This window comes from Neophocaena asiaeorientalis, unplaced genomic scaffold, assembly GCF_003031525.2.
Source record: "Neophocaena asiaeorientalis asiaeorientalis breed wild unplaced genomic scaffold, Neophocaena_asiaeorientalis_V1.1 scaffold184, whole genome shotgun sequence".
Lineage (NCBI taxonomy): Eukaryota > Metazoa > Chordata > Mammalia > Artiodactyla > Phocoenidae > Neophocaena > Neophocaena asiaeorientalis.
The window spans coordinates 2,740,053-2,749,386 of record NW_020185325.1 but is presented as its reverse complement, the minus strand read 5'-3'; positions in this window follow the sequence as shown (position 1 = coordinate 2,749,386).

Here is a 9,334-nt window from a genome sequence, read left to right as displayed (position 1 = left end):
ATTAGGAGTTGTACTAATTAGAGCACTCTAGAGGCCTGGCGGGATCTGGGTCTCAGAGGCAGACAACAGGAACCTCAGCAATATCAGGGCCAAGTGCCAAACAGGGCAAACCCTCCACCTCCTCCTCCTCACCTGCTTCTCAGACTATTGCACACACTCTCAACAGCTACTGGGAAAAAGCAGTCACTTAGTCTAAGCAGTTGAACAACAGAATACTCAGCCAGCCTATGCCACGGGGAGCTGAGGTAGGCACAATTTCCCTTGATCCTCATGGAAATCAATTCCCTTGATTTTTGTTGTTGTTTTTTATTATTATTATTATTATTATATCAAAAGCTGCACCAGAAAGCTAGGCAGGTTTTTGCTCAAATGTGTCCACTTCTTTTTAACTCCCTTAGCTCCACCATTTTTCAAGCATCATCGTTTTATGTAATGAACTATCATAATAGATTCTGAACTGGTCCCATCCTCTCCCCACTTCTACCCGTTCCTCTCCAATCCATTTCCCACAAAGGACCCAGAGTTATCTTTATACAGTATAAGTCAGAATGTATAATTCCTCTGTTAACAACCTATCAATGGCTTCTGTTCACACTACTTACTTTGGCCTATGAGTCTCAGCATGACAGGCTCCTATCTTTCTCCTCAAGCACATCCCATACCATGCTTCATCCTTCTCCCTGTGCAACATCACACTGGCCCTCTGTCAGTCTAGAACATATCAAGCTCTTTCCCACTTTGGAGCCTTTGAGTTTAATATTCCCTGAAATAAGTTTACCACCACTCTTTCCCTGGTAAGTTCTTTCTGCTCTTTAGTTCTCCTCGAACTGTCAGTTTCTTTGAGAAGCCTTTACAGATAACCCATTGATTTCTAAAGCTGTTTTTTTTAAACAGCTTTAAAAAAATAAAAAATATATTTATTTATTTTTTTAATGTTTTAACCTGTTTATTGCCTTTCTCACATACTAAAGTGTAAATTCTCAAGGATGAGGAGCCAGTCTTTTTCATTATATCTTCAGCAGATAGAATAATCATAGGAAAGAGGAGATCCTTAAAGTATTTGTCTAGTTAGTGAATGAATAAATGAATAAATCAAATAAACTAAAGATTAAATATTTTGTGTGATTCACCTGCATATATGATTCATAATTATGAATTTAGCACACATAATGATGCCATAACTATGTTATGATTTATAATTAAACCTACAGAAAAATTATAGAAGCTTTCTAAAAATAACTGCTTTATTTTTTTAATTTTTTTTAATACAGCAGGTTCTTATTAGTTAACTGTTTTATACATATTAGTGTATATATGTCAATCCCAATCTCCCAGTTCATCCCACCACCACCACCACCACCACCCCATCCGTTTTCCCCCCTTGGTGTCCGTACATTTGTTCTCTACATCTGTCTCTATTTCTGCCTTGCACACCGGTTCAACTGTATACCATTTTTCTAGGTTCCACATATATGCGTTAATATATGATATTTGTTCTTCTCTTTCTGACTTACGTCACTCTGTATGACAGTCACTATGTCTATCCACATCTCTACAAATGACCCAATGTTTTTCCTTTTTATGGCTGAGTAATATTCCATTGTGTATATGTAGCACATCTTCTTTATCCATTCGTCTGTCAATGGGCATTTAGGTTGCTTCCATGACCTCACTGTTGTAAATAGTGCTGCAGTGAACATTGGGGTGCATATGTCTTTTTGAATTATAGTTTTCTCTGGGTATATGCCCAGTAGTGGGATTGCTGGGTCATATGGTAATTCTATTTTTAGTTTTTTAAGGAACCTCCATACTGTTCTCCATAGTGGCTGTATCAATTTACATTCCCACCAACAGTGCAAGAGGGTTCCCTTTTCTCCACACCCTCTCCAGCATTTGTTGTTTGTAGATTTTCTGATGATGTCCATTCTTACCGGTATGAGGTAATACCTCATTGTAGTTTTGATTTGCATTTCTGTAAGAATTAGTGTTGTTGAGCGGCTTCTCATGTGCTTCTTGGCCATCTGTATGTCTTCTTTGGAGTAATGTCTATTTAGATCTTCTGCCCATTTTTTTATTGGGTTTCTGTTTTTTTAATATTGAGCTGCATTAGCTGTTTATATATTTTGGAGAGTAATCCTTTGCCCGTTGATTGGTTTGCAAATATTTTTTCCCATTTGGAGGAATGTCTTTTCGTCTTGTTTATAGTTGCCTTCTTTGTGCAAAAGCTTTTAAGTTTCATTAGGTCCCATTTGTTTATTTTTGGTTTTATTCCCATTATTCTAGGAGGTGGGCCAAAAAAGATCTTGCTGCAGTTTATGTCAAAGAGTGTTCTTCCTATGTTTTGCTCTAAGAGTTTTATAGTGTCTGGTCTTACATTTAGGTCTTTAATCCATTTTGAGTTTATTTTTGTGTATGGTATTAGGGAGTGTTCTAATTTCATTCTTTTACATATAGCTGTCCAGTTTTCCCAGCACCACTTATTGAAGAGGCTGTCATTTCTCCACTCTATATTCCTGCCTCCTTTATCAAAGATAAGGTGACCATATGTGTGTGGGTTTATCTCTGGGCTTTCTATCCTGTTCCATTGATCTATCTTTCTGTTTTTGTGCCAGTACCATACTGTCTTGATTACTGTAGCTTTGTATTATAGTCTGAAGTCAGGGAGTCTGATTCCTCCAGCTCTGTTTTTCTTTCTCAAGACTGCTTTGGCTATTTGGGGTCTTTTGTTCCAGTTCTGTAAAAAATGGCATTGGTATTTTAATAGGGATTGCACTGAATCGGTAGATTGTTTGGGGTAGTATGGTCATTTTAACAATATTGATTCTTCCACATTAAGAACACAGTATATCTTTCCATCTGTTTGTGTTATCTTCAGTTTTTTTGTCAGTGTCTTATAGTTTTCAGTGTATAGGTCTTTTGCCTCCTTAGGTAGGTTTATTCCTAGCTACTTTATTCTTTTTGATACAATGATAAATGGGATTGTTTCCTTAATTTCTCTTTCTCATACTTCACTGTTAGTGTATAGAAATGCAACAGATGTTTGTATATTAATTTTGTATCATGCAACTTTACTGAATTCATTGACGAACCCTAGTAGTTTTCTGGTGGCATCTTTAGGATTTTCTATGTATAGTATCATGTCATCTGCAAACAGCGACAGTTTTACTTCTTCTTTTCCAATTTGTATTCCTTTTATTTATTTTTCTTCTCAGATTGCTGTGGCTAGGACTTCCAAAACTAAAAAAATACAGTGCTTTATATCCTCCAATGTGATGCACTTTTTATATGTATAAGACATATTTTGATTGATGAATATGTGCTTACCCCAAATGATCAATATATTTAGGAAAGTTTGTCTTTTTAATGATAAATATTTTTTCTGCCTAGTGAAGCCTACCAAAATATTCAACCCAGTTTCTATTAATAAAAACAAATGTAACTAGGGTCTTGAGTCATTTAATAAATATTTTTTTAAATATGTTACAGACAATTTGAATTTTAATTCAAGCTCCAATATTAACTGTTGGTATAACATTTTCCTAGCGATGTAGAATCTGTATGAAATGGATGACTGTGCACATTGTACATATTCAGTGATTTCTTTGGACTCATTTATACTTGCTTATATAAAGGTAGATTCAAAATTTTTTAAGAAAATAGTTGATGCACCCCAATAGATTTGAATTCAAGTTTCCTTATTTCATTTATTAGGTATGAAACACTGGAAAGTTATTTAATATATTTATATCTTAGTTTCTACCTGTGTAAAATGAATCTAATAATAATATCTGCCTAGCAAGGTTGTTATGATGATTAAAATATTACATATGAACACTTAGCCTATGGGCAGGGGCTTTGCACATGTTTGTGGATATTATTGTTACTGTTATCTTTATTCAGAAGCAAGTCAAGTAAACTTGCAATGGAAATCTTCCAGAATTGATATATGATGGCAAATAAAAGCTTTTTTGTGTGTTCAATGTTGGATCAATGTTAGTAACTGAGTTTAAAACAATACAAAGAGAAGTGAAAGCTGACATTGTCTTATGCTTTTTAACATTTATGGATTAACAACTCTAGAAAGCAGGAAAACTTTCCAAAAGAAAAACATTTTTCCATGTTAAAAAAGGTATATAGATTGATGTGAGAATAGTATTACCTCTAACAATTTCATTACTTAACATGTCTGAAAAGTTCATTTTCATTCTACTGTCATAGCCACTGATTTAATAAAGTACTTTCTTGATTAATATATTCATGCCAATTTGATTAAGGATCTCTACATTTTCTTTGACTGTTGTTTCATGAATGGATAGATTTATTTGAAGCAAAAATAAGTGCTTGGATATTGTCTTTCGAAAGTTCAGTTTTAAGATAAAGTACCTACAAAATAATCTATTTTTTTCTTTATCTGAAATATATAATTTATGTTGTTTTTAATGTTTCTCATACTTCCAGGAATACCCTACATAAAAAACACAAAACTATTGCCTAAAAATTGTGTGAAATCTTGAATTCTGTTAATAATTATGATGATATATCTATGTTTATGAATATATATAGATATATATAAGCATCATTATATCAGTGATTTAGGTCATTCTTCCTTTTAATAAAAATGGATTTTCAGTAACATTCCTTGAGTTTTAAAATACTCTCAGCTCTTATATAGAACAAAATATCTTAGAACAGAAATTAACTGTAATTTTAAAATGTTTAAATAATACATGGAGCATAGCTATATGATGTGAATTCCAAATACTACCAAAGAAACGACTTCATGTAGTCATTAAGGCATATGAAATATGCATTTACACCTTTTAAAATATTTATTTTGAATGTAATATATGTCTTCTAGAATTCTGCTGCCATTTTATAAAGCACTGAATTGAAAGAATAAAAAGTTTTCATGGAGAATCTGTTTGAAATACTTGAATAAAGAAATTGATCTTGGGCCAATTTTTAAAGTAAAATTTAAATATTGTTTTAATTATGTTAATTGTACTCAGGTATAATATGTAACTTGCTTTTGTAAAAGATAATTGTGATTTTAGTGGCATTGTTTTCTCAGGAGTTTTGAATTTGTCTTTAAGATTGCAGTAGTAATCAAAGTTGGAAAACATTGCCCACTATAGAAAAGAAACAGAATCAATTACTGTTCATTTCTAAGCACTTCCCATTAAAGAAATTGCCAGTTACATAAAATGGAGGTCGGTCATATCACACACAGCTACTCTCAGCAATCTCTTTTTATTAAGCTATGCTACGATATTTGGTACTGTGAGGAGTGGAGTGGTGAAGGAAGCTATTTGGTAACAAATGTTTTAAAATAACTACTAGTATTAATATAAATTTGTTTGAGTATTTTTAATTTATATATACAAATATTCAATGATATGACTACTGCTAGGGGTGCTACTGTGGTGGTAGTAAATGGTGGTTTACACAATATATCAAAGAGAATTGATAAAGGTGACTTTACATTAAATTTTAAATAGGTGTAACTATACTCCATTTTACATGTTTTCATTTCCTAAAAACATTGTTTGGAATTCTCCTTTTTGTTAGAAAGAAGTTTTGAAGCTACTTTACTTATATAAAATATGAAGTAATTAAGTAACATTCAACTTATTCAAATGTTAGTTATAAAATATCTTCATATAAAATGGTAATTTGTTAATTGAATTTAATCCAAATCAAAAGTACAAAATCCATAGTTTATGATTGACTCACAAATAGGTTTCTGCATTACAGTTAGGGATTTAACTTGTTCTTTAATAAGTGTACTTAAAAACTAGGATCATTTTGTGATTATTTTTAATGGGTTCACTTTATAATGGGTACATGTATTTATACAACTGGATTTTTAATGAAATTTGTTCTAATAAGCTTTGATTATCATTTTATTCCATGTATCCCAGACCACATAATGAATGCTCAGTAATAAATGGTCAGCATTTATGTTTTGTTAGTAATGTCTTCATCTATATTTCTTTATAAAATGTAATGCCACCTTTTTACCATGCACTATTCTACTTTTTTGTCATAAAACTTCTTACATTCTGAAGTACTATATAATTTATTTATTCATTTTTTTATTGTTTATTAACCATTCCTTCTCCACTAGAATGAAAATTCCATGAGACAGAGAGATCCTCATATGTGTTTTTACTGATATATCCTAACTATCTAGAACACAGCATGACATATAATAGGTCCACAATAAATACTGCTTAAATGAATGCTTGAATGAAATAACATTAGTGGCTTTATTCTGACAAAATTTTCAGATCTTCATGAAATAAGTGAATTTTTAGAAATTCCGTATTTTAATATTGATGTAAGTAGTAGAAAAACTAACAAACTAATATCATTGTAGAAAAATTAAAATGTCTTTATCATCTTCTATTAAAAATAGTCTTTTATTCAATATAGTTTTTTTTAATATATTTATTGGGGTATAATCGCTTTACAATGGTATGTTAGTTTCTGCTTTATAACAAAGTGAATCAGTTATACATATCCACATCTTCTTTATCCATCCATCCGATGATGGGCACTTAGGGTGTTTCCGTCTCTGGGATATTATAAATAGAGCTGCAATGAACATATTGGTACATGACGCTTTTTGAATTATGGTTTTCTCAGGGTATATGCCCAGTAGTGGGATTGCTGGGTCATATGGTAATTCTATTTGCAGTCTTTTAAGAAACCTCCATAGTGTTCTCCATAGTGCATGTACCAATTCATATTTCTTAGTTTCTGGCCTTACATTTAGGTCTTTAATCCATTTTGAGCTTATTTTTGTGTATGATGTTAGGGAGTGATCTAATCTCATACATTTACATATACCTGTCTAGTTTTCCCAGCACCACTTTTTGAAGAGGCTGTCTTTCCTCCACTGTATATTCTTGCCTCCTTTATCAAAGATAAGGTGACCATATGTGCATGGGTTTATCTCTGGGCTTTCTATCCTGTTCCATTGATCTATCTTTCTGATTTTGTGCTAGTACCACACTGTCTTGATTACGGTAGCTTTGTAGTATAGTCTGAAATCAGGGAGCCTGATTCCTCCAGTTCCGTTTTTCTTTCTCAAGATTGCTTTGGCTATTCGGGGTCTTTTGTGTTTCCATACAAATTGTGACATTTTTTGTTCTAGTTCTGTGAAAAATGCCAGTGGTAGTTTGATAGGGATTGCATTAAATCTGTAGATTGCTTTGGGTAGTAGAGTCATTTTCACAATGTTGATTCTTCCCATCCAAGAACATGGTATATCTCTCCATCTATTTGTATCATCTTTAATTTCTTTCATCAGTGTCTTATAATTTTCTGCATACAGGTCTTTCGTATCCTTAGGTAGGTTTATTCCTAGATATTTTATTCTTTTTGTTGCAATGGTAAATGGGAGTGTTTTCTTGATTTCACTTTCAGATTTTTCATCATTAGTATATAGGAATGCCAGAGATTTCTGTGCATTAATTTTGTATCCTGCTACTTTACCAAATTCATTGATTAGCTCTAGTAGTTTTCTGGTAGCATCTTTAGGATTCTCTATGTATAGTATCATGTCATCTGCAAACAGTGACAGCTTTACTTCTTCTTTTCCGATTTGGATTCCTTTTATTTCCTTTTCTTCTCTGATTGCTGTGGCTAAAACTTCCAAAACTATGTTGAATAAGAGTGGTGAGAGTGGGCAACCTTGTCTTGTTCCTGATCTTAGTGGAAATGCTTTCAGTTTTTCACCATTGAGGATGATGTTGGCTGTGGGCTTGTCATATATGGCCTTTATTATGTTGAGGAAAGTTCCCTCTATGCCTACTTTCTGCAGGGTTTTTATCATAAATGGGTGTTGAATTTTGTCAAAAGCTTTCTCTGCATCTATTGAGATGATCATATGGTTTTTCTCCTTCAATTTGTTAATATGGTTTATCACATTGATAGATTTGCGTATATTGAAGAATCCTTGCATTCCTGGAATAAACCCCACTTGATCATGGTGTATGATCCTTTTAATGTGCTGTTGGATTCTGTTTGCTAGTATTTTGTTGAGGATTTTTGCATCTATGTTCATCAGTGATATTGGCCTGTAGTTTTCTTTCTTTGTGACATCCTTGTCTGGTTTTGGTATCAAGGTAATGGTGGCCTTGTAGAATGAGTTTGGGAGTGTTCCACCTTCTGCTATATTTTGGAAGACTTTGAGAAGCGTAGGTGTTAGCTCTTGTCTAAATGTTTGATAGAATTCCCCTGTGAAGCCATCTGGTCCTGGGCTTTTGTTTGTTGGAAGATTTTTAATCACAGTTTCAATTTCAGTGCTTGTGATTGGTCTGTTCATATTTTCTATTTCTTCCTGATTCAGTCTTGGCAGGTTGTGCATTTCTAAGAGTTTGTCTATTTCTTCCAGGTTGTCCATTTTGTTGACATATACTTGTCTCTCATGATCCCTTGTATTTCTGCAGTGTCAGTTGTTACTTCTCCTTTTTCATTTCTAATTCTATTGATTTGAGTTTTCTCCCTCTTTTTTTTGATGAGTCTGGCTAATGCTTTATCTGTTTTGTTTATCTTCTCAAAGAACCAGCTTTTAGTTTTATTGATCTTTGCTATCGTTTCCTTCATTTCTTTTTCATTTATTTCTGATCTGATTTTTATGATTTCTTTCCTTCTGCTAGCTTTGGGGTTTTTTTGTTCTTCTTTCTCTAATTGCTTGAGGTGCAAGGTTAGGTTGTTTATTCGAGATGTTTCCTGCTTCTTAAGGTGGGCTTGTATTGCTATAAACTTCCCCCTTAGAACTGCTTTTGCTGCATCCCATAGGTTTTGGGTCGTTGTGTCTCCATTGTCATTTGTTTCTAGGTATTTTTTTATTTCCTCTTTGATTTCTTCAGTGATCACTTCATTATTAAGTAGTGTATTGTTTAGCCTCCATGTGTTTGTATTTTTTACAGATCTTTTCCTGTAATTGATATCTAGTCTCATGGCGTTGTGGTCGGAAAAGATACTTGATACAATTTCAGTTTTCTTAAATTTACCAAGGCTTGATTTGTGACCCAAGATATGATCTATCCTGGAGAATGTTCCATGAGCACTTGAGAAAAATGTGTATTCTGTTGTTTTTGGATGGAGTGTCCTATAAATATTAATTAAGTCCATCTTGTTTAATGTATCATTTAAAGCTTGTGTTTCCTTATTTATTTTCATTTTGGATGATCTGTCTATGGGTGAAAGTGGGGTGTTAAAGTTTTTAATGTTGTCCCAGAGGTCTCTGAGACTGTCCTCAGTTCTTTTCATTCTTTTTTCTTTATTCTGCTCTGCAGTAGTTATTTCCACTATTTCATCTTCC